We start from the raw sequence: 19,889 nt of genomic DNA on the forward strand, positions 1-19,889 counted from the left end.
CAGTCTGAGACCATCACTGCAGACCTCCAACTACAACCCTGGATGTTATGACTTTAATAACGTTGTATTCCAGTTCTACTTTTTGGAAGCCATATCACTAATAAAATAAATAGCACTTATGCAGAGCACAGGGGATGCAGAGGCACGCCTTGCAGAACCAGTACACATTTGATGACACTGATTTCTGTTTATCTAAATAAGACTAATTCTCTCTGTTGATTTAGAATCATAGAATCATTTAGGTTGGAAAAGACCCTTGGGATCATTGAGTCCAACCATCAACCCCACTCTACAAAGTTCTCCCCTACACCATATCCCTTAACACCACATCTAAACGAGTCTTAAACACATTCGGGGATGGTGACTCCACCACCTCCCTGGGCAGCCTATTCCAGGGTCTGACCACTCTTTCTGGGAAGAACTTTTTCCTAATGTCCAGCTGAAACCTACCCTATTGCAGCTTGAAGCCGTTCCCTCTTGTTCTATCGCTAATTACCTGTGAGAAGAGACCAGCACCAACCTCTCTACAATGGCCTTTCAAGTAGTTGTAGAGAGTGATGAGGTCTCCCCTCAGCCTCCTCTTCCTCAAACTAAACAGTCCCAACTCCTTCAATGGCTCCTCATCAGATTTATTCTCCAGGCCCTTCACCAGCTCCGTTGCCCTCCTCTGCCCTCGCTCCAGCACCTCGATATCTCTCTCGTGTTGAGGTGCCCAGAACTGGACACAATACTCAAGGTGTGGCTTCACCAGTGCTGAGTACAGGGGGACAATCACCCCCCTCCTTCTGCTGGTCACACTATTTCTAATACAAGCCAGGATGCCATTGGCCCTCTTGGCCACCTGGGCACACTGCTGGCTCATGTTCAGCCGCTTGTCGATTAGAACCCCCAGGTCCTTTTCTGCCGGGCAGCTCTCCAGCCACACTGCCCCAAGCCCGGAGCGATGCATGGGGTTGTTGTGGCCCAAGTGCAGGACCCGGCACTTGGCCTTGTTGAAGCTCATACCGTTAGCATTGGCCCATCGGTCCAATCTATCCAAGTCTCTCTGTGGAGCCTCCCTATCCTCATGTAGATCAACACTCCTGCTTAGCTTCGTGTCATCTGCAAACTTGCTGATGATATCATTTCCCCTCTTAACCAATGGAGAGGAGAAGGTTTAACATCCAGAGTGTTTCTTGTCCCCATTTATAAGACGCAGTACACACCATCAGCCATTTAGTTTCATGAATCTGCGGCAGGATACAAAGATACATCCCACATCCTGGCTGACAGCTTTAGCACAAAGCCACACAATCTCTGCCAGGGCTCCTTGTTTAATACTATATTGTTCTAGTGACTCAGTGCACTAGAACGTATCAGGTTTCTTCATAGCTTTTCTGATAGAGTCTTTAGAGTAGACACACAAACTTCTGCTTTTTAGAAAAAAAAATAAGTCTATGGCTTATTATTACATGGAGCGTACAAAATTCCTAGTTTCTTTTCCAGGGTTATAAATACACAGAACTGAAGCAAAAGGACAGGCCCTCAGAAACCTAATGGTTCTTTCAAGCTTCTAATAAGTAGGATTAAGAACATTCAAGAGGAGAAAAAAAAACACAGATGTGCACCATAACCAAAAGTTAATGTCAAAAAGAAACAGGACAGAAGAGTACTGAAGATCAAAGACACAGAGCATCTTCTGTAAGGACAGTTAAATTAATTAGGATGTTTTCATTTGGGAAAGAGACCTCTGACAGGGGACACGGTAGGGATCTACAGAAGCCAAACCAGTGTGGAACTGGAAAACATGCGAACAACAATTCCCTAAACAGGAGCTTATTACAGTAAACTAGTTGGCAGCAGGTCAGTTACCAAAAGGAGGTATGCAAAGTTATAGTTAAACTTTGAAATGCCTGGTAACAGAACAGAGGCCAAAAGCCCATGTGGGTTCAAATAAGAGCTAAATAAATTGATGCAAGATGAAGGCTGTTTCTACCGGCCACTGATGAAGACAGGACAGTCCTCTGGCCTCCCACAGCTCAGGTGTTTGCCATGTTCTGAGTTTTTAATGAAGCAGGCAAGAGTCTATTGCATCTTCTGCAAACAGCAGCAGCAAGAAGCAGGAATTCATGTCCCTCCCTGCCCATTGCTCCTCGGGAGGACTGTAGGCAGGACAAATCCTCTTTGCAATACCAAACTAACTGCTCTTGCTTAGCCTTAATTGCAGTTGTTAGCAGACAAAGACCACACAAGCACATACACAGCTAAGCCCGGTGCTTGCACAGGAAGCATCAGACCTACGCTCACGTTCATACAGATGATGCCACATCCTCGTAGGAAGAGACCTCTAATATGACCTCCCCACAACACTTAGCTTTGCTGCCAAGCCAGGAAGCCTCAGGTGGTGCTTGAAGACGAGTCTCCTGAAAACATTTTTATATTCCAGTTGCAGGCCAGTTATTTAGATATTTAGTGCCACGGAGACAATCTTGCATAAGAATGACTTGTTAAGGACTCCCTTGAAACAGGTTATTTTCCCATTCTGTTCCAATTTGGCAATTGTAGACTGTGTTTCTAGCATCCCTTCTATTCCAGCTCTCTGCCAAGAACAGCCCGTTGCTCAGCTATCTCCTACTGACCTCAATTCATACATGCAGTCATCTTGCTTTAATCACAGTCTTCTGCCCTACAAAAGGACTCCAAACCTGAAATCCTTGTCTCCTACGTTTGTTCTTCCAGCCATCAGGCCCACAAATGCATAACAGCTTCTGAAGGTCAATGCTGAGCCTGCTGCACATGACACCCGCTGTAATAGATGTTCTGCAGGCCAAATGATGCCCTCGGGGAAGCCTATGCAGCCCTGTGGCCTTCTGCCGATTGCACAGCTGTCAGACTGCAACTTACTATGTTCTACTTAAGATATGCAAGGAGAAAGAGAATTCAATGGTATCGACTTATTTTAGCTACTGAAGTCAGCAGATCTGACTCTAAACATACGTTGGGATTAGATCTGTCGATTAAGACCATGGCACGATGGCACCATTGGTCAATAACAGCATCTTTTGTTCTTCACATGACCTCTCCACTACATCCAGTTTTATTCTTCACCGTCGCATTAGTTACAGCTCTGTACAGCTCTGTACCAGCAGAGAAGAGAGTCTCCCCTGTGTTTGGCACACGACAAAAGTAGGGTAAAAAGACTGCTCTGAATCCAGAAGTATAACAAGCTAAATCAATGATCTAGTAAGTAGGAATAGAACATCTGAACCAAGGACATCCTGCATGTCACGCTGTACTGGTCAGATATAGGAGAAGTTAAGAAGCTACAAATAAGCAAGCCTCTTTTTCTCCTTCTTGCACAGAAGTACAGGAATTTTCTGCCCTGCTCCCAGTATGTATTTAAACCAACCTGATGACACAATCCAGTCTCAAAGCACATTATTTCTTCCTTGTCTTTTGTTAACGAACACCTTCAGTTTTAAAATTCATCATCCCACATTATCCTTAGGGGAGTCGCCTGCTAGGACTGCTGCAATAAACTTAATTGTGCAGTGGTCTCAGTCAATCAGCACAGCTCCCACACTCACCTGCTGTGGCTGCGCCTGCATTTTGCACCCAGCAGCAGTGTCCTCCCGGCTTCCCCATGCCTGCAGTTACCTATTAGGCACTTAACTATTTCAGTCCAGCTACGCTACTGCACCAGATGGACCAAGACATTCCAAGGAACCAGTACTTACTAGCTAAATAAATCTTATGAGGAGCGATTGAAGGAGCTGGGACTGTTTAGTTTGAGGAAGAGGAGGCTGAGGGGAGACCTCATCACTCTACAACTACTTGAAAGGCCATTGTAGAGAGGTTGGTGCCGGTCTCTTCTCCCAGGTAATTAGCGATAGAACAAGAGGGAATGGCTTCAAGCTGCAGCAGGGTAGGTTTAGGCTGGACATTAGGAAAAAGTTCTTCCCAGAAAGAGTGGTCAGACCCTGGAATAGGCTGCCCAGGGAGGTGGTGGAGTCACCATCCCTGAATGTGTTTAAGACTCGTTTAGATGTGGTGTTGGGGGATGTGGTGTAGGGGAGAACTTTGTAGAGTGGGGTTGATGGTTGGACTCGATGATCCCAAGGGTCTTTTCCAACCTAAATGATCCTATGATTCTAAAGTGCTTCACAGTAGCCAGTTTAAAAATATTTGTGGACACCTCATAAAGCATGGGCTTGTTACTACAGCCCATTAGCATGCATGCAAGGTATTTTAATGTGTAAAAATTCCCCATGAAATAACAATTTGCTTCTCTACTTTCAGAAAAAAAACTGCCATCCTTACCATGAACTGGGCAACATTTTCCAGTTCTTTTTTTCTTACCCTTTCCAGCCCGCAAGTCAAGCCAAACCTCGTTTGCCTGATTTCACAGCACGCCTTTATGAGCAACCCCTACATGTGCCGTGGCAGGTCCCTTACCCGCCCTCCTTGCCAAGTTCAACACCTCCAACAAGGCTGGAAAAGCGGAGGTGAACCTTTGCTCTCCTGACCCTAGAGCTCTCCTCTGCTCTGCAGCACAGGAAGCCGTGCGTGACACATTGCTAAATTATGTGGCAACACCTTTAGTCTTCATTCCCCACAGCCTTGAGCGGGTACAAGACATAACTGCATCAATTCTCTGCTCTGCTGAAACGCGCACACTACTGGAAGTGGGATATGAATAAAATTTATCACTTCATATAAAAGGAGCCGGAGCCATCAACATCCACTTCTCCCAAAACACAAGTTAAGCCAAGGGAGCTTGTATTTCTAGGACAACATTGTCCAAGCATGCAGACTTAACGCTGCTCCCCCGTGAAGTCAATTTTAAGTCAACATTAGGCACTAGAGAAAAAAAAACTTATTCTTGAAATGTTAAGGTACTCACTGTATAAGGTGATCAACTGAAAAGCTGGAATCTTCTGTACCAAACTCTCTACTCATTTGTCTGGAGCCTATTAGAGAGGAAAAAAGTTGTAAATACAGACAAAGTGATAACAAAAAATTGAATTTCTTATTTTTTTTTTTTTTTTAAAATCAAGAAGTAAGCCAGGTAAGTAATGCAAAACAGACACAGACACACCCCCACATCACCGAGGTCAGGAACAGAAAGAGCTTGCAAAGCTCACAGCAAAGTCTCTTAAGCAAATGCTGCCATGTTTGAAAACAACTATGGCACCGACTGCCTCTGGAGGCAGAAGAAGATCAGATCTGATCCAACGCAAGAGTAAAGCACAACATTTATATAGGAGAGTAGCAGCAATAGCTACACAAAAGCAGTTACTATAGAGACAGTGAATCACAGCTCTTTTTCACATGTGCTGATCACCAATGCACCATCACACATGTGGTCAACAGCATCACCCAAGAGAACAAGTTTTTCCTCACTGGCCACAAAAACTACTTTATCAAGACAGAGTCCTGAAGGGTTACACAGCATGTGATCTAGCATGCACCAAAGAAGTTCCTTTAATAGATTTGTTGTTTCAACACACTTTATCCGCTTAATAAGGAGCCACTGAACTTCTGCTTAAACCCATTTTGATTAAGCAAAAGATTACCCACAGAATGGCGCTGGGATGCAGACAAAAGGAAAACCCGTTGCTAGACATACATGTTAGTATACATCACACACAGACCAATTATGCTTCAGGGAGACATTAAATCCCCGTTCAATTAATAGAGACACCTCTTAAGATGAGCATTAAATAATTCCCTACAACGTAGCATGACAACCGGCTACTTCAGCGAATCGGAACAGAAATAACTCCACAGCTCCCCACCAACAAAATCCCAATCAAAACTTGCCCTTAAAACAACAAGAAGTCAGTAAGGAGGGATGGGGGGCAGGAATGTTACTACTGCAGTGCTATTGTATGCTTATATTAAAGACTCCTCATCAGAAAATTAAATGAAATGGATGCTTTTCATGTTTATCAATAACAGAGCTAATGGTTTTTATGTAAATGCCATTACTTTCAGCCAGATCTGCGAGAGACTCGAGCCATATAGCCCCATCTCCCCTTGCAAGCGACTCCCCTTCAGGCAGCCAATCTAAATGCAAATTATAATCAAACGGCAAAACCAAGAGTTTTCTGGATGATACTGAAAACGTAAAACTAGGGACAAAGCATACATATTCGAGAACAACCCTCCTCTTCTGGAAAAGCCTGCTGATCTCACGTTGCTTTTTCATCCTGAACATATATAAAAATTAAAGTATAACTTGGTTCCCATTTTATTTACCTATTATTTACCATATTAGTTACCTATACAGCAAATCATCTTCTTCCATTCTATTGCCCTTGGTATTAAAACGCGGTGAAGGAAATTTTTCAACCAAGTTGTACAGAGAAGATACCTCTCAGAAATGTTACACCCGCAACGGGAGCATCCCATCAGCAAGGATATTAAATCAGAGCAATAATAAAGCCCCAGTTGGTCTTTGCAGAACAAATGGCACTTCCACATTTTTCAGGGGAAAATTTCTCCTTGGAACAGAGTTGTTTGTGCAAGTTGGAGGAAGGTCGCGGTATCACAGGATGGTTATTAGAAGGCAGAGATAGAAAACTTGTCAGCACGAGGAGCACCATTCTTGTAGCATAAAAGCTTTTTTGAAGAACACTTAAATCCTGGCCCCTACCCAGAGCGTGTATCAAGTCAGGTGCTTTGTCGGCACTGATTAAAACAAGGTACTAATGGCAAATCTAAAAATAACTAATATTACAAACTGCACGTAGAACATTCGGTACGTAGAATGCATGGAGGAGAGACTAGTGATTAAAACAAAGCCCAAAAATCTCACAACTTGACTCCAGCACAAGTCTGCAAGTGAGTCTCAGAGGGGGCTTGTTCTAACTACCACAAGCAGCTATAAACACCAAAACTACCATTCCCAAGAGGGGCGCAGGTCCTTGGAGGGAAGCAGCTAATTAACAACACAGCTATATACACGCTCATTACACGGGTGAAGGGCTTAGCACTTTGTATGTTTTGAAAGCGCATACTACAGGAATAGTCATAGAGCAGAACCTCGCTAATTAACATTAATAACCGAGAGACCACTTCTGCAAACGGCTGGATTTTGTGAATTAGCCAGCGAAAGGACATGCAAAGCTGGGAAGCAGAGAGACAAGGCAGCCCAGCAGGCACCTGGCTCACTTCTTGGGATATCTATAGCTAAATAATTTATCATTGTGCCCAATGTCTATGAGTGAATGTGCAGCCTATAAATAAAGCACCTCTTATTATGCAAGGCCCTGCTAAATCTCATCAGTAGGGTTTGACTGCCCATCTGAAGAGGTCATTAAATTAAAAAACACAACCCAGACTACCTTCTCAAAGAAACTTCTGCATGGGCCGGCACTTTGGAGGACTCATCGACTTTTATCAGCTGTTCTGACATACTTCATGGTTGAACAATTACTCACAGATATATTGTTTTATATACATATATTATATTCAATCCACTATCACAACTTGGAATTGCTAAAGCTCCCTCTCCTCATCTTCCTCTATAAGTCTCATGAAGAAAGTCTTGGTGTATAGCCACATGGTGGGTCTTCTTTAGCAAAAGGAGATGGAGGCCCCAACTTGGAGCTTGTCACCACACTGATCACATGCAGGATCAACCTGTAAGCGGTGAAAAAGAAGCAGCCGCCCTTCCAAAACAAACACATCTTTTCTTTTTCCCCCAAATTGGACATTTCAGTGATGCAGTTTAGAGTACAAGCCCGTGAACAGATGTCCTGGCAGAAGCAGCAGCGCTGGGACGCAAACAAGCGTTCAGGCACGGCAACGCAGGGAGACGACTCTGCTGCTCCAGAAAACACGTTGTGCAACCGCGCGGCGGTGCGTCAGTGACGGTGCCACTCAGCCACCCAGGATTTCACACCCAGCCACCATGTGCAAGCGTAATCTGAGTTAGCAGTCCTAGCCTGACTTCAGCTGTCAAACCACAACCACGGTACATTTGCTGCAGCAGCGTGTGCAGCAATGTTGCTCGCAAACCAGAGCTGCTCCTGGAGCAAAGCTATTTCCTCCCAGAACCACAGGTTCCAAATCACAAGCAGCGTATCCATACAACGGCACCCGGCAGTGCCACATGCAGCCCAGCCACCACACGCACACTGCTGTGCACGACCTCCAACGCCAGCTTAACCAAGAAGTTCGGGGCCAGCAATAAAAAAAGATTTTTCTTCAGGTTGCAGAAACTTCCAATAATCACTTGAATTTTGCTATTTTGCCAAGGGAAGGAACAAAATTGGAAATATTTCCCCTTGCAAATTGCTTCCTAACGGCTCCTGTTCTTAGCTGTACAATTCAAGACCATGCTAAAGTTACTCAGCACTATATTTTTTTATTTTTCCCCAAAACACTTTCTATCATCACACACAGCCTGTGGCTTCCCCCGCTAAAGCTCAGGGTTTTCCCTTTGCAAGAGTCCAGGTTTATGCACGCCAAAACGGGCTGTTCAGCAGCCTTTTCTTAACCGCCTTTTGTGGGAAGCTTCATGCTATGATGAATGTGTAGAAATGCAAAGCAGAAGTCCATACAAAAAGAACCCAGTGTGTGAGGTGGTTTTGTCTTAAAAAGAAGAGAGGCAGGAATGACTTATCACCTCATTAAAAAGCTCCAGTCTGCATTTTTATTAGATATATTTAGACACCAACAGTTTAAAAAGAGAAAAAAAAGCGGTTATATTCTTAACATATGGCCCTGGATCAGTCACATGGATATAAACGAAAATAGGCACAGCAGATTCTCCAAACACAGGCATGGAAATCATTTTAATGGTGCACATGACCTAGAAAATCTGAAGTAATACCAATCCACACAAAGGTGTGACAGGATTTAGCTACTGCAGGGCTCTCTTCTCCCCATTCTCTTGCATTGCATACACCTGTGCATCTCACAGATACAACAGAAGACAGTAAGAGGGAGAGAAAGTAACTCCTGCTTGCTCCTAATGAACACGCAGACATACTCACAAACCCTTCCAACCCTTTGTTCTATGGAAAAGAACTGCTCCCAGCACTGCCTGTAGGCAAAAGGACCAACTAACACTGAACTTCACAGCATACCGTACGTATCTAAGGCATCTCGGCGCTTGCTGGAGCCCAGCGTGGAAAACACCAACGTCAGGCTTTTCTCGCACCAGGATCTCACCACACCTTGCAGTTAAGGTATTTCTCCAATGCTCCTATTTGTCCGTTTTCTGACTTCATTACACAGAGTTTGAAGAGTTTGCAAGCTGTCCAATGCAGTCAAAAGGCAAGTCATGCTGTATTCATTTTCCAGTGGAGAAACTGAGGCATGGAAGAGGCATCTTCTGCCTAAATTCATTACCTATCTCAGTGGTAAAACTGAGCTGATATCCCAGCCATCAGCCTCTTCACTACTAAGTGTTTTCTATGGCACCGCTGTAGCCCAGTGTCAACCCAGTGAGCTCCCTCCTCACGCCGTGGCCTCTACCCTGTAAGAAATGCTCAGCCGCAAGAGAAATCTTATTTCAAAATCAAGAGTCAATGTATACAATTGCAGCCTGCACAAACCACAATTTACTAATGTAAATGATATCTCCCCAGCTTAATAGCACTGATAAATTATGGCCAATGATATACGTGGACACTTGCACTGAAGAAAACAAGGTGGCACACCCAGCCCAAGCATGCCGCACAACCACTAAACACACATTTCTGTGCTGTACGTGGGCAGCAACTGCTGTCCAGAATATTTTAACAGCAGAAACTGCCCTTGCTGTAGAAGGAAAAAAAAAAAAAAAACCACCACAAAACAAACCACCACAACACAAAAAACCTGAAAACATTCCTCTTCAGAGTCAAAGCCAGAATACGAGAAACAAGCAATATAATTATTTCCATATGAGAAGGAAAATAAACCCAAGGACACACATTATGGAAAGAAAAAAGCCCCCATAACTGGATTTACAAAATAGTTCAGGGGCTTCTGTGCAGCGCTACAACCTCACAGCAGAAGTCGAGGAGAGCAAAAACTACAGATGAACCAGCTTCAGCGCCCATAGCACCCCCTCCTCTGCCCCTTTCCCAGCCCAGCGCCGGCTGGTTCAAAAAAAAAAAAAAAAAAAGAAACCCCAAACCCGTTGCCCAGCATCCCAACAGTGGCGAGGCTACATGTTGGCTCCGTTTCTCCCCCTCCCAATAGTCACTCATCTGCACAGAGGCAGCACCCCAAAGCCCGCACACAGCCTGCAGTAGCAGGTGCCCCCCAACACTGCACATCCTTCAGCGTGTGACCGAGTTTCAGTCTGCTGAAAAGCAGAAAGAAAACCATCTTCCCGCCTTATGCATCAAGCACAAAACCCATCAACCCCACCAGTGGATGCCAGTCCACTCACCTGTCCAGAGACACTCATCCACAAGAGGTGCGCCATCCCCTCCATCCCAAGAGGATGCGTTCAGTGCGTCCAGCCCAGGTTCCCCAGCTGGGATAACGCTGGACCCCAAATCCTTGAAGGCTGCAGGCAAACAAACCTTCAGCAGCAGAACCAGGCTCTCACCCCTATGTGCTTCCTCCAGATAGCGGAAGCACAGCTCGGACACATTCAGTCTACACGGACAAGTAAAAGCACTTTAAGGAGGGCTTTTTTTCCCCTCCCTTCACTTTGTTTTAAAAGGCTGAAGAATTTCCTCTGTGAATGCTCCCAATCGTGGCTCACGCTGAGTTATTTTTAAAAGCACAGAACCAGATTTTCAAGACCCTGAATGAGGAAATGCAAAGCTTTTATTAAGCAATAATAGCCCAGACAATGGTCACAATTTCCCAAGGGTCTGAACACCGCAGCTGACAATAAGCCTTATTCCTCCACAAAACCCCCTTCACGGGCTCAGACGGTTTGCTTTGTATGATCTAGGCTCAAGTTAGAGAGTTAAAACAAAAAGCCCTGTGGTCGTTTTCAGTGTGATTTCCTCCACCAATGCACATCTGATCAGAGATACAAAAATCAGTGGTTAAAGATCCTTTGCACTATCTCATTCCCTCCTTCGCTAATGAAGTAAGATCCCTCCAAGCTTGCTACCAGGATATCACCCCATCTAGCTGGACCGTTCCCTTGTGGATGGATCACAGCTGACAAGCTGGCCAATCTTTTCAGGGTCAGGACACTGTAACAAAGCACTTCAACTTTCTTGACTCACATTTGAGCCATTACACAATGACTGTCACTAAAATGGCCAGAAACATGCTTCAAACCTCAGATCCACTACCACGTGGTATAATCAGATCCAGCGACCACATCAGCTCTTCCTTCTTCCGAAAAGGAAGAAGCTGCAAATACGAGGAGTTTGTACAGTCTCCAAAACTGCCCATCACCCAAGGGATGGCCTTGCATAAGCCACTTCTCATTCAATAAGGTGGCGCGGTTCGCCACAACAGATTACCACCGCACATGAACTAGCTGGTCTGGCTCTCTCTACGGCTAGCTAAAGCAGCAGGCACTTCTGGGGCACAGAAAACTTGATTGGTTCAAGATGCCTACTTAGGACAAGACGAATGTGCTACAGAAATGGTTGTTCTTCTCCGCTGACTACAAAGTGGACCTCAGAGAAAGAAAACAAAACAAAAACCCCAGAACTTCGTAGACAGCTACATCTGTACAAGAGTCCTAACCAAAATGTCTCCCATCGAATGCTGCCCTCACCTTAGATAGCAAAGCAGCTATCACCATAAATTCATTAGTTCTTCAAACCAAAACCAGAGTATTTCTACCCTCCCATCATCCCTCTTCTTCCCTGTCCCAGCAAAAGCACGGTGTGGCTCCACAGCAAACCGAGGTTACAACTAACCTCGCAAACAAGAAGAAAACTTAGATTCAATCTGCTCACTTTCCATATATTTCCGTATACCGCACAGCCAGGAGAGAGAGACCACAGGACTTCTTTTTTTTCCAGCTTACCACAAATTCAAGGAGTTGTGAAAGCATTTCCTGATCTTCTGCATATCTGTCCGTCAGTCTATAACCAGGAAAGCTTATGTGTCCAAAGGGAGAAAATACTTCAACACCCTTCAGAATTACCTGCATCACTCCTGCTGCTGGTGCCCCCTCAACAGCCACCACAAGCTGCAGATTTGAGATACACGTGCCTGACGCATCTCCTTTCTCCCTTCCACTGCTGATAGACACTGAAAAATGGTTTCAAGTTTGTCTACAACTTCCTGAGGGAGAGAAGGAGAGGTGTTTAGAACATTTAATTCAAAATATGCTTCATCTCCTTCCCTTTTTCAACCCTGCCTGTAAAATTACACATAGGGCAATAGCCTCTATCATCCTTTGTCTTTTTTACCATAAACATCAAGGACTCTTGACCCAATGTAATCCCTCAACTTGGCTTAAAATTCTACTGAAAAATTAGTAATAACCTGCTTGTCTGTAAAACGACTGTCCATGTTATATGTGCAAGCAACTGCATACTCTGTCCAGAAAAGTATGCAGAAATTCAGGATATGTTCAGAAGGATGTACTCAGAAACCGAGGATGCCAAACACACCCAGATATTGCCAGAGAATTCACAGCCGCACTTTTTGTGCAGCAACATCTGTAAATCAAAGCATATTATTTTCCACCCTCATAATCAAGAGATTTGCTAGATTATCTAGAGATCTGTCTGATCATGACAGACAAAGCTGTTGAACCTCACACAGCTGCCTGAAATGCACACTCAGGCAAAGAGCTTACTCGTGACACCGAACAATAAACAGGGCCCCTTCAGTGCTCACTTCCAATTAGCAAAACTCTCGGTGCGACGAGGAAAGAGCCCATCACAGCAAGAGGAGTGGCCACAGGTGACAAATGTGCATGCTAGCAGCCGTTGCTTGGCAGACGAACCACAGTCCCCGTCTAACGAAGTGAGGATCAGAGGCAGACTGCAGTCAGCACCTCATCTGCAGTCAATGAGAAGCCCGAGAGACCGGAATATCGTTAGGAGGACAGACAGCAGAACTTAAAAAGGCAGCCTTGACAGCGAGCGTAGCTTCAATTAACAAGCTGTATTTGCAAGGCCAGACTCCAAAGTGCTCCTCAACATCCAATCATCTAACTGTTGCTTAAAGACATACCATTTAAGAAGGAATTGGGTATCAACTAGCTGAACAACTAATTCTAGCCAGATGCTAGAAGTACCAACAAATAGGTCAGTCACATATCCTACACCATTCCCCCCAACAGGGAACAGTCACGCACCACCGCTCATGCACCTGTGAAAATGGTTTGAGAGGTTCCCGAATCCATTTGCCAAATGATACTTCATTTTATGGTTCAGGGGAAGGCAAAACAGAGCCCACCTCATTGCTGAGAAGCCTTTTCATTGCTATCTTTCCAAATCATGTTATGCAACAAGTAATTCACTCCTACACACGTAGGAGCAAAAATGCCCTTCTGCATTAATAACAATTCTAGCTTACTATAATCTTAATAGAAATAAGATCACAGAGATTTTATTATAAAACTCTGCAAATTACTTCAATCAAGTCAAAAAAGTACAAGACCCCTTTCCTGCTCTAGCCTTCATGCCTGCCTGTGAGATTACACATAACAAAACCAAATACAGCTGTTAACTTTCAGCTGTGGTATAACAGCTATTTATTGACCTATGAAGGATCCAAGCACGTACCTCAAAAGCATGTGCCAAGGATAAGTTATTCCACGTACTTTAAGGGACACTGCTCTCAAAAGAGTCATGACAGACACCACCTTTGGGAAGATTCAGGACTGTATTCTACCGAGCCTTCATTACCGACAATGACCTTTACAGTAATATGATAAATATTTTAGCATATAATGAATTTACTGCATTACATTTGCTCTCTGAGCTACTGAAGATCAGCTAGGAACCGATCAATTGTAGGCATAAAGCTCCCATGAAGCTGAAAGCCACAATGGAGATCTTACTGCCTGCACCAAAACTGCAGCAAAAAGCTAGAGGGGTGAAGAGAAAGAAAGGTGTCTAAAAAAAACAACTCACAAGCTCACCATTTACATAAGGGTCCACCAGATTCACCTTACCAGCAGTGAGATCCCTGCAGTCACTCAAGCAGGACTGGTCCTGAAGCTGCATCTTTATTGTTTTGAATCCCAAGATTAATTTATGCCAGCAACAAACCCCTGGAAAGATAACCTCAGAAACCCACAAGCTTCCCAGGAGTTTGAAGGTCAGGCTGCACGGTAGCTCTGAAATACAAGGGAAGTTGCGTGTTGTAGCTCCAGTTGTGCCATCAGCTCATTTGGATAACGCGTAGGATTTCAGACGCCTCTTTGCATCTCTATTTCTTTGCCTGCTTGGGGGTGTCAGCGCTTTGTCATTTTACAGTAGCATCTCAAAAAGACGTGGAGTTGTCCACACCTGCTCAACCCAAGGAAAGGAGATGCCACAGTCTCTTTCTAGATACCCTTATCTCCAGAGAGGGTAAAGCTTCCACAGAACACATGAAGCCAGCAGATACCAGCACTGCATCTGCTGATCTACGCTGAAACCTCAGCCAGCCAGATTGTCTCAGTTTTTTGGATCTCATTTTCAACCGATTAAGAAAAATTATCCCAGGGGTATGGCAATGGACCAGAACGCAGGAGATCATTTCAAGACGTCTGTAATAGCACACAATTAACAACAACTCCTCAATTTTGTCTTATGACCTCACTCATTAGGAAGAGTTTTTATCACCCTCAAATAACATCTCTACAAACACTCCCCCCGACGTCTCTGCCAAGTCTTTCCTTACTGCCATTATACTGCCCAAGGCTTCTCTTTCGTCCCCTTGAGATGGAATCAAGGTAAGATCTTAATTTCCTCTACCATCTGCAATGAAATTGCCTATACACACGTGCCAAACAAGCCAGAATTACACCATTAATTTCAGCTTAGTCAGCTCACACCACAGACTAAGTCAATATTTGACAGATATTTAGCAAGGACTACAATTTATTTAAATTCAGAGCATTGTGCCCACAGGAGCAGATATAACAAAGGATGACAGACAGCTTGGGATTTTGGGGGACGGACACTAGATAATCACTGACAACTTTTGGCTGGAGACCTCCTGTTGTCAAAAAAAAGGGATTGAGGGAATAGAAGGACCGGTGCATCCTAAGATCAGTCCTCCAAGCCAGGCCTGCCTCATCAGAAACAACCAGCCTTCCTGTGAACAACACTACGCGCGAGGGAGAACATCTCGTCTTTCAGAGAGGCAGGGTTGCTAAGGCAATCAAACAAAAGGCCTGTTGTCTGGACCAGTCCACAATTTCTCAACACATCCCCACCACTGCTAGCTACAGGGCAGTTCAGCCCGTACAAGGGGCTCCAGCTAAATCCAGTCTCCATTGCAAAACCACGAACCTCTGAGCAGTTCTTAAGAGCAGTCAGTGTTTTCTGGTATCTTCACAGCTGCGCCACAGCTGGCAAAGAACAAGGAAATTCTGAGGAAAAGGATTTATGTGAAAATAATGCCAAAGAGGAGGAAGTCAAGTCAGCAAGCAGTGTGTGAAGAATAAAATAATAATAAACAGAACAGACCAAGCACAACTTCACCATAAACTGCAACTGGCCCACTAACCTTACTCTTGGTTTTTGACAGAAACCATGGAAAAAAATAAGAAACCATCAATTGCAGGACAGTCTCTCAGCTTCCCACCCCCTTCTACAATTTTTATAAGCTTCTGAAATCCAGTTGTTTAAAACAAGCACATCCCAGCAGATATCAACGCTGTGAGTCAGCAATGTCTCCTCACAGATGTCATCTCTCCCAAAGTGACTGTTTTCCAGCGCAACATCTCCAGACCAAGCGCAGCGTCAGCGCAACTCGCTCTCGCAGTTTTTTGCCAGCACTGTTTAAAAGAAGGAAAACTGCTGAAAGCACCCAGCATGCCAAGTTGGTTAATGACATCACAAAGAAACAGGTTCGCCCCATATTGTGTCACCTTTCATAGGAAGTTGCTCCAAGTTAGAAGACTGACATTTTTCCCTTTTCAATATAAAAAGCTAGAGAAGATAGAAGCAATTCCTTTAATTGCCACTTCAGTTTCTCATGATAGCATCTTCTTCCCTCCTCCATCATCACAGGCGGACATTACAGTGCCTCTGTACTTGGCACTGGTGAGGCCTCACCTCGAGTGCTGTGTTCAGGTCTGGGCCCCTCTGTACAAGAGGGACATTGAGGTGCTGGAGCGTGTCCAGAGGAGAGCTACCAGGCTGGTGAGGGGTCTGGAGACCAGGGCATACGAGGAGAGGCTGAGGGAGCTGGGCATGTTTAGCTTGGAGAAGAGGAGGCTGAGGGGAGACCTCATTGCCCTCTACAACTCCCTGAAAGGAGGGTGCAGAGAGGTGGGGGTTGGCCTCTTCTCCCAGGGGAATAATGACAGGACCAGAGGAAATGGTCTGAAGCTGCGGCAGGGGAGGTTTAGGTTAGATATCAGGAGGAATTACTTTACTGAAAGAGTGGTCAGGCACTGGAACAGCCTGCCCAGGGAGGTGCTGAGTCACCATCCCTGGAGGTATTTAGGAAATGTCTAGATGTGGCACTTCAGGGCATGCTCTAGTGACAGAGATTGTAGGTTGTTTGGTTATGGAGGTTTTTTTTTGGTTTTGTTTGTTTCTTTTTTGGTTGGTTGGGGGTTTTTTTGGTTTGTTTTGTTTTGGTTTTTTTTGGTGTGTGTATGGTTGGACTCGATGATCTCAAAGGTCCCTTCCAACCATGAAGATTCTATGATTCTAAAGCTTCTGGATCTCTCTAACCCCGTTGCATGTGCTGGTTCATTCTGCGAGTTGGCAAAGCTCTTTGCTTACACAAGCCCTGGCAAATGGTGCCAAAATTGAAGATTAAAGGAATAGGTCAGTGAAAAATCCTAACAATCACAGCATCCTGGGGGAGGGGCGAAGGTGAGGGGGGGGTAAGTGGCGATACAAACCTCCCTCTTACAAAACCAACCACAGTAAGTCCCCTCCTGTCAGCATTTAGGAAATATTACACGAGTCAGAGCTGCCACCAGCAGAGAAAGCTGCTCCTAAAAAACAAAGCTACATGCATGAAAACTAAGTATTCCTTGTTTTGTACATAACCATCTGGGAGAGGAGAGTCCAAACACCACGTAAACAGCCCATATGCAGCCCAAATGAGCTGCAGAGTGTGGAGCTTCGCACCCAGCACTGTCGCTGGGACCTTGCAGGGAGCTCACCACGTTTGGCGAAACAAGTGCCTGCAAAAACGCAAGACCAAAATTCAGAAGAAACTCCATTTTGCAGTGCTGCAGCTCACCAACGAGATGGTTTTGTTGTTTTTTTAAATTCGGTCACCAAGTAGAACTTAAAACCAAAGAGATATACATCAAGGTTTCTAGCAACAAAAGGTTTATAGCAACATTTTCTCTTGCCCCTGGACAAACTCTTTAGCTACAGAAGCTGAAGGAAATCACACCGACAGCACTGGACACACGTATCCTGCATTTGAAAGTACAAAGAACAAAGCTCTGCTGAATCTGGGAATTAGAAAGCCTGGCAGATCTAACTCCGGTTTATCCCCTGGCAAATTAGCTACTGTTTAAACATGAAGCTTGCGCATTACATCATCTGTTTGCGGGGTATTTTTTTAATTTTTTTTTTGTTTTTTTAAAGCTAAACCATTCTTGTGTTCACAGCTTGAGGTACATCATTCATTCCTAACAGACTCAACAAAATGAAGGGGTGGATCAAACTCTTTGCAGGAGCCCTGCAAGCAGGGAAGCACACACCTAAACTGCTTTGCAAGTTCAAACAGTAGAAGATCTTATCTGGAATTTAGCAGGAAATACAGAGTGCCCCTCAGGTTTGCCTATTCAGATTCAAGGATGAAAAGCCCTCTTTCTCAAGTTATGATGTGCAAAACCCAGACTGATTAGGGAGCTGAAATCACACATGCTTCTGCTCACCCAGCTCCAATTCAATGTTGATCTAAGGAGACATGTGGTTGGGTCCCATTTGATTCCTCCACTCATTTCTGTCATCTATGCAAGTAACTCCAGCACTTCAGTCCTCCTAGATACCACACTGCCTTAATGGACCAGTCTGAGAGGCAGGGAAAGACCAGCTGCAAACTGAACTACTGGAGATATTTTTGGTGCCTGTTCTCTTTCCAGCTTGGACACTCATTTTGGAGACTTAGTTTCCCTTGAGAGACACGGATCTCCATCAGTGCAATTTTGTTTTGAGAAACTTGGCAGAACCCTAATTTTGCAGCACCTGCTCTTTCATGCTTGTTTCACAGAGCTTTCTTTGGTGTGTTTGAAGGACCAGGCTCTCACAGCCTCTCCAAGTACAGCTTTGGAAAACACATGGTGCAACGGGCTCTCATGTGAAAACTCATACTTGAACACCGAGTTGATCTGAGAGATTTCACACAATCTGTTTTTCCGACCCTTCGATCTCAGGAGTTGTCAGATTTTAGAGAAGAAAGAGGAAGAATGCCAGAAGAGACATTTCAAAAGGGCAAAAGGAGGAACCATTGGTCTCACCCCCGAGAAGAGCAGATTTCACACAGACACACAGTTTGTGTGGAGCGAGGCACTCTCACACGTTCAACATTTTCCTACACACCAAACCCACAGTGGGCTGTGACCACAATCCAATGACATCGAGGAACAAGATTTCACAAGACTTTTGCTTAAACTCTGTTAAAAAAAGAAAGGATTTTTTTTCCTTAAACCTGCTATGGTTCTATGACCTAATCACATTAAAACCTGTTAAGCTAAAACAAACAAAAGAAAGAACTCCAACCAACTAAAAACCAAACAAAAAACCCAAACCAAATCCAACAACAAATCACAGCCCTTTCATCATCGCGCCTCTAGACATTCCAAAATACAGTGAGAATTTTATCCTTAGATTTAAAAAAAAATAATAAAAAAGGCATTATTTTGAAATAAGAGCAAGGAGAAGCAATTCTTGATCAAGAAAAACCCAAACACAAAAGCCCCCAAAAGTTTCAGAAAAATACATCTGTAGAAGTCCTGTTAAAGACAGCTTAACCTTTAAAAAAGACAGAACTGTAGAGCACACAGAAGAATAGGCTTTGCTGTCAGAATGTAATTAAAAAAACCAAAACAACTCAATTCTGCTCTATATCAAGATAGCCAGGAGCTGATCTGGGAGAAAGTCAAGCAAACAAATTTTCTCTCTGAGATTCCAAAAGGTCACTGCAAACAATTACTAAAGTGCAATACTGAAAACACCATATGCCTATTCTTTTTTTTCAATTTAACAAGATATCTACTGCTCTAGTTATTACTTGGAAAGGGTAATAATTCCAAGGATCACACAGCCAGTTAAATAATTATATGAATACCAAGGAACCATTAAAACCGCATTTCAAAGTCAGTAGGCTACACAACTGTTTGTTTCCTCTTCCTTTCCCTCTGCGTTTGCATAACACAGTTCCCAAAACAGATCTCATCTGCAGTTAAACTTGGGCCAGAATGAAGACATTCCTTCCCATGTATGGGAAATAAGGGAGATTATTAATTTCACTTCTCATAACAGAAGAGCAGAAGTCATAGTAAGAAGGCTTCAGAATAAAAAGAAGCGCCAAAGTCTAGAAAGATTTCTACCAATACCACATGTCTTTCCAGTTGTCTCACTGCCAAGCAGCCTTCAAAACGGGGCATTTTCTTCTTTCAATGCAACTCCAGTCCCCATTAACAGGAACTGTGTGTGTCAGCACAAACCTCGGTCTCACCCAGCAGCATGCAGGAACTGAAAAATGAGCATCCTATTCTAGTGACCTTCACAGTCATATACAACAGTGAACCATTCTTGTCCATTCAGCGCCTTCATTTATAACAAGTCTCCCAGCTTCATTAAATTACCCTCGTTGGTCCTGAGCAGACTCTAGATTTG

At 44.2% G+C, this 19,889-nt stretch overlaps 1 protein-coding gene across 6 annotated transcripts in view; it reads right to left on the bottom strand.

The window, feature by feature from the left end:
* The window catches only part of EXTL3 (exostosin like glycosyltransferase 3), a 171,575-nt gene that overhangs the window by 118,473 nt on the left and 33,213 nt on the right, over positions 1–19,889 (bottom strand). For 5 of the 6 annotated variants that reach the window (XM_074582143.1, XM_074582144.1, XM_074582146.1 and 2 more), the window contains exon 2: positions 4,883–4,949. The exons of the other annotated variant lie outside the window; for it this stretch is intronic. The gene's annotated coding sequence lies outside the window, so the exon portion shown is untranslated. The remainder of the gene's footprint in view (positions 1–4,882; positions 4,950–19,889) is intronic. 6 annotated transcript variants of the gene reach the window in all.

The sequence above is a fragment of the Larus michahellis genome, chromosome 3, assembly GCF_964199755.1.
Source record: "Larus michahellis chromosome 3, bLarMic1.1, whole genome shotgun sequence".
Lineage (NCBI taxonomy): Eukaryota > Metazoa > Chordata > Aves > Charadriiformes > Laridae > Larus > Larus michahellis.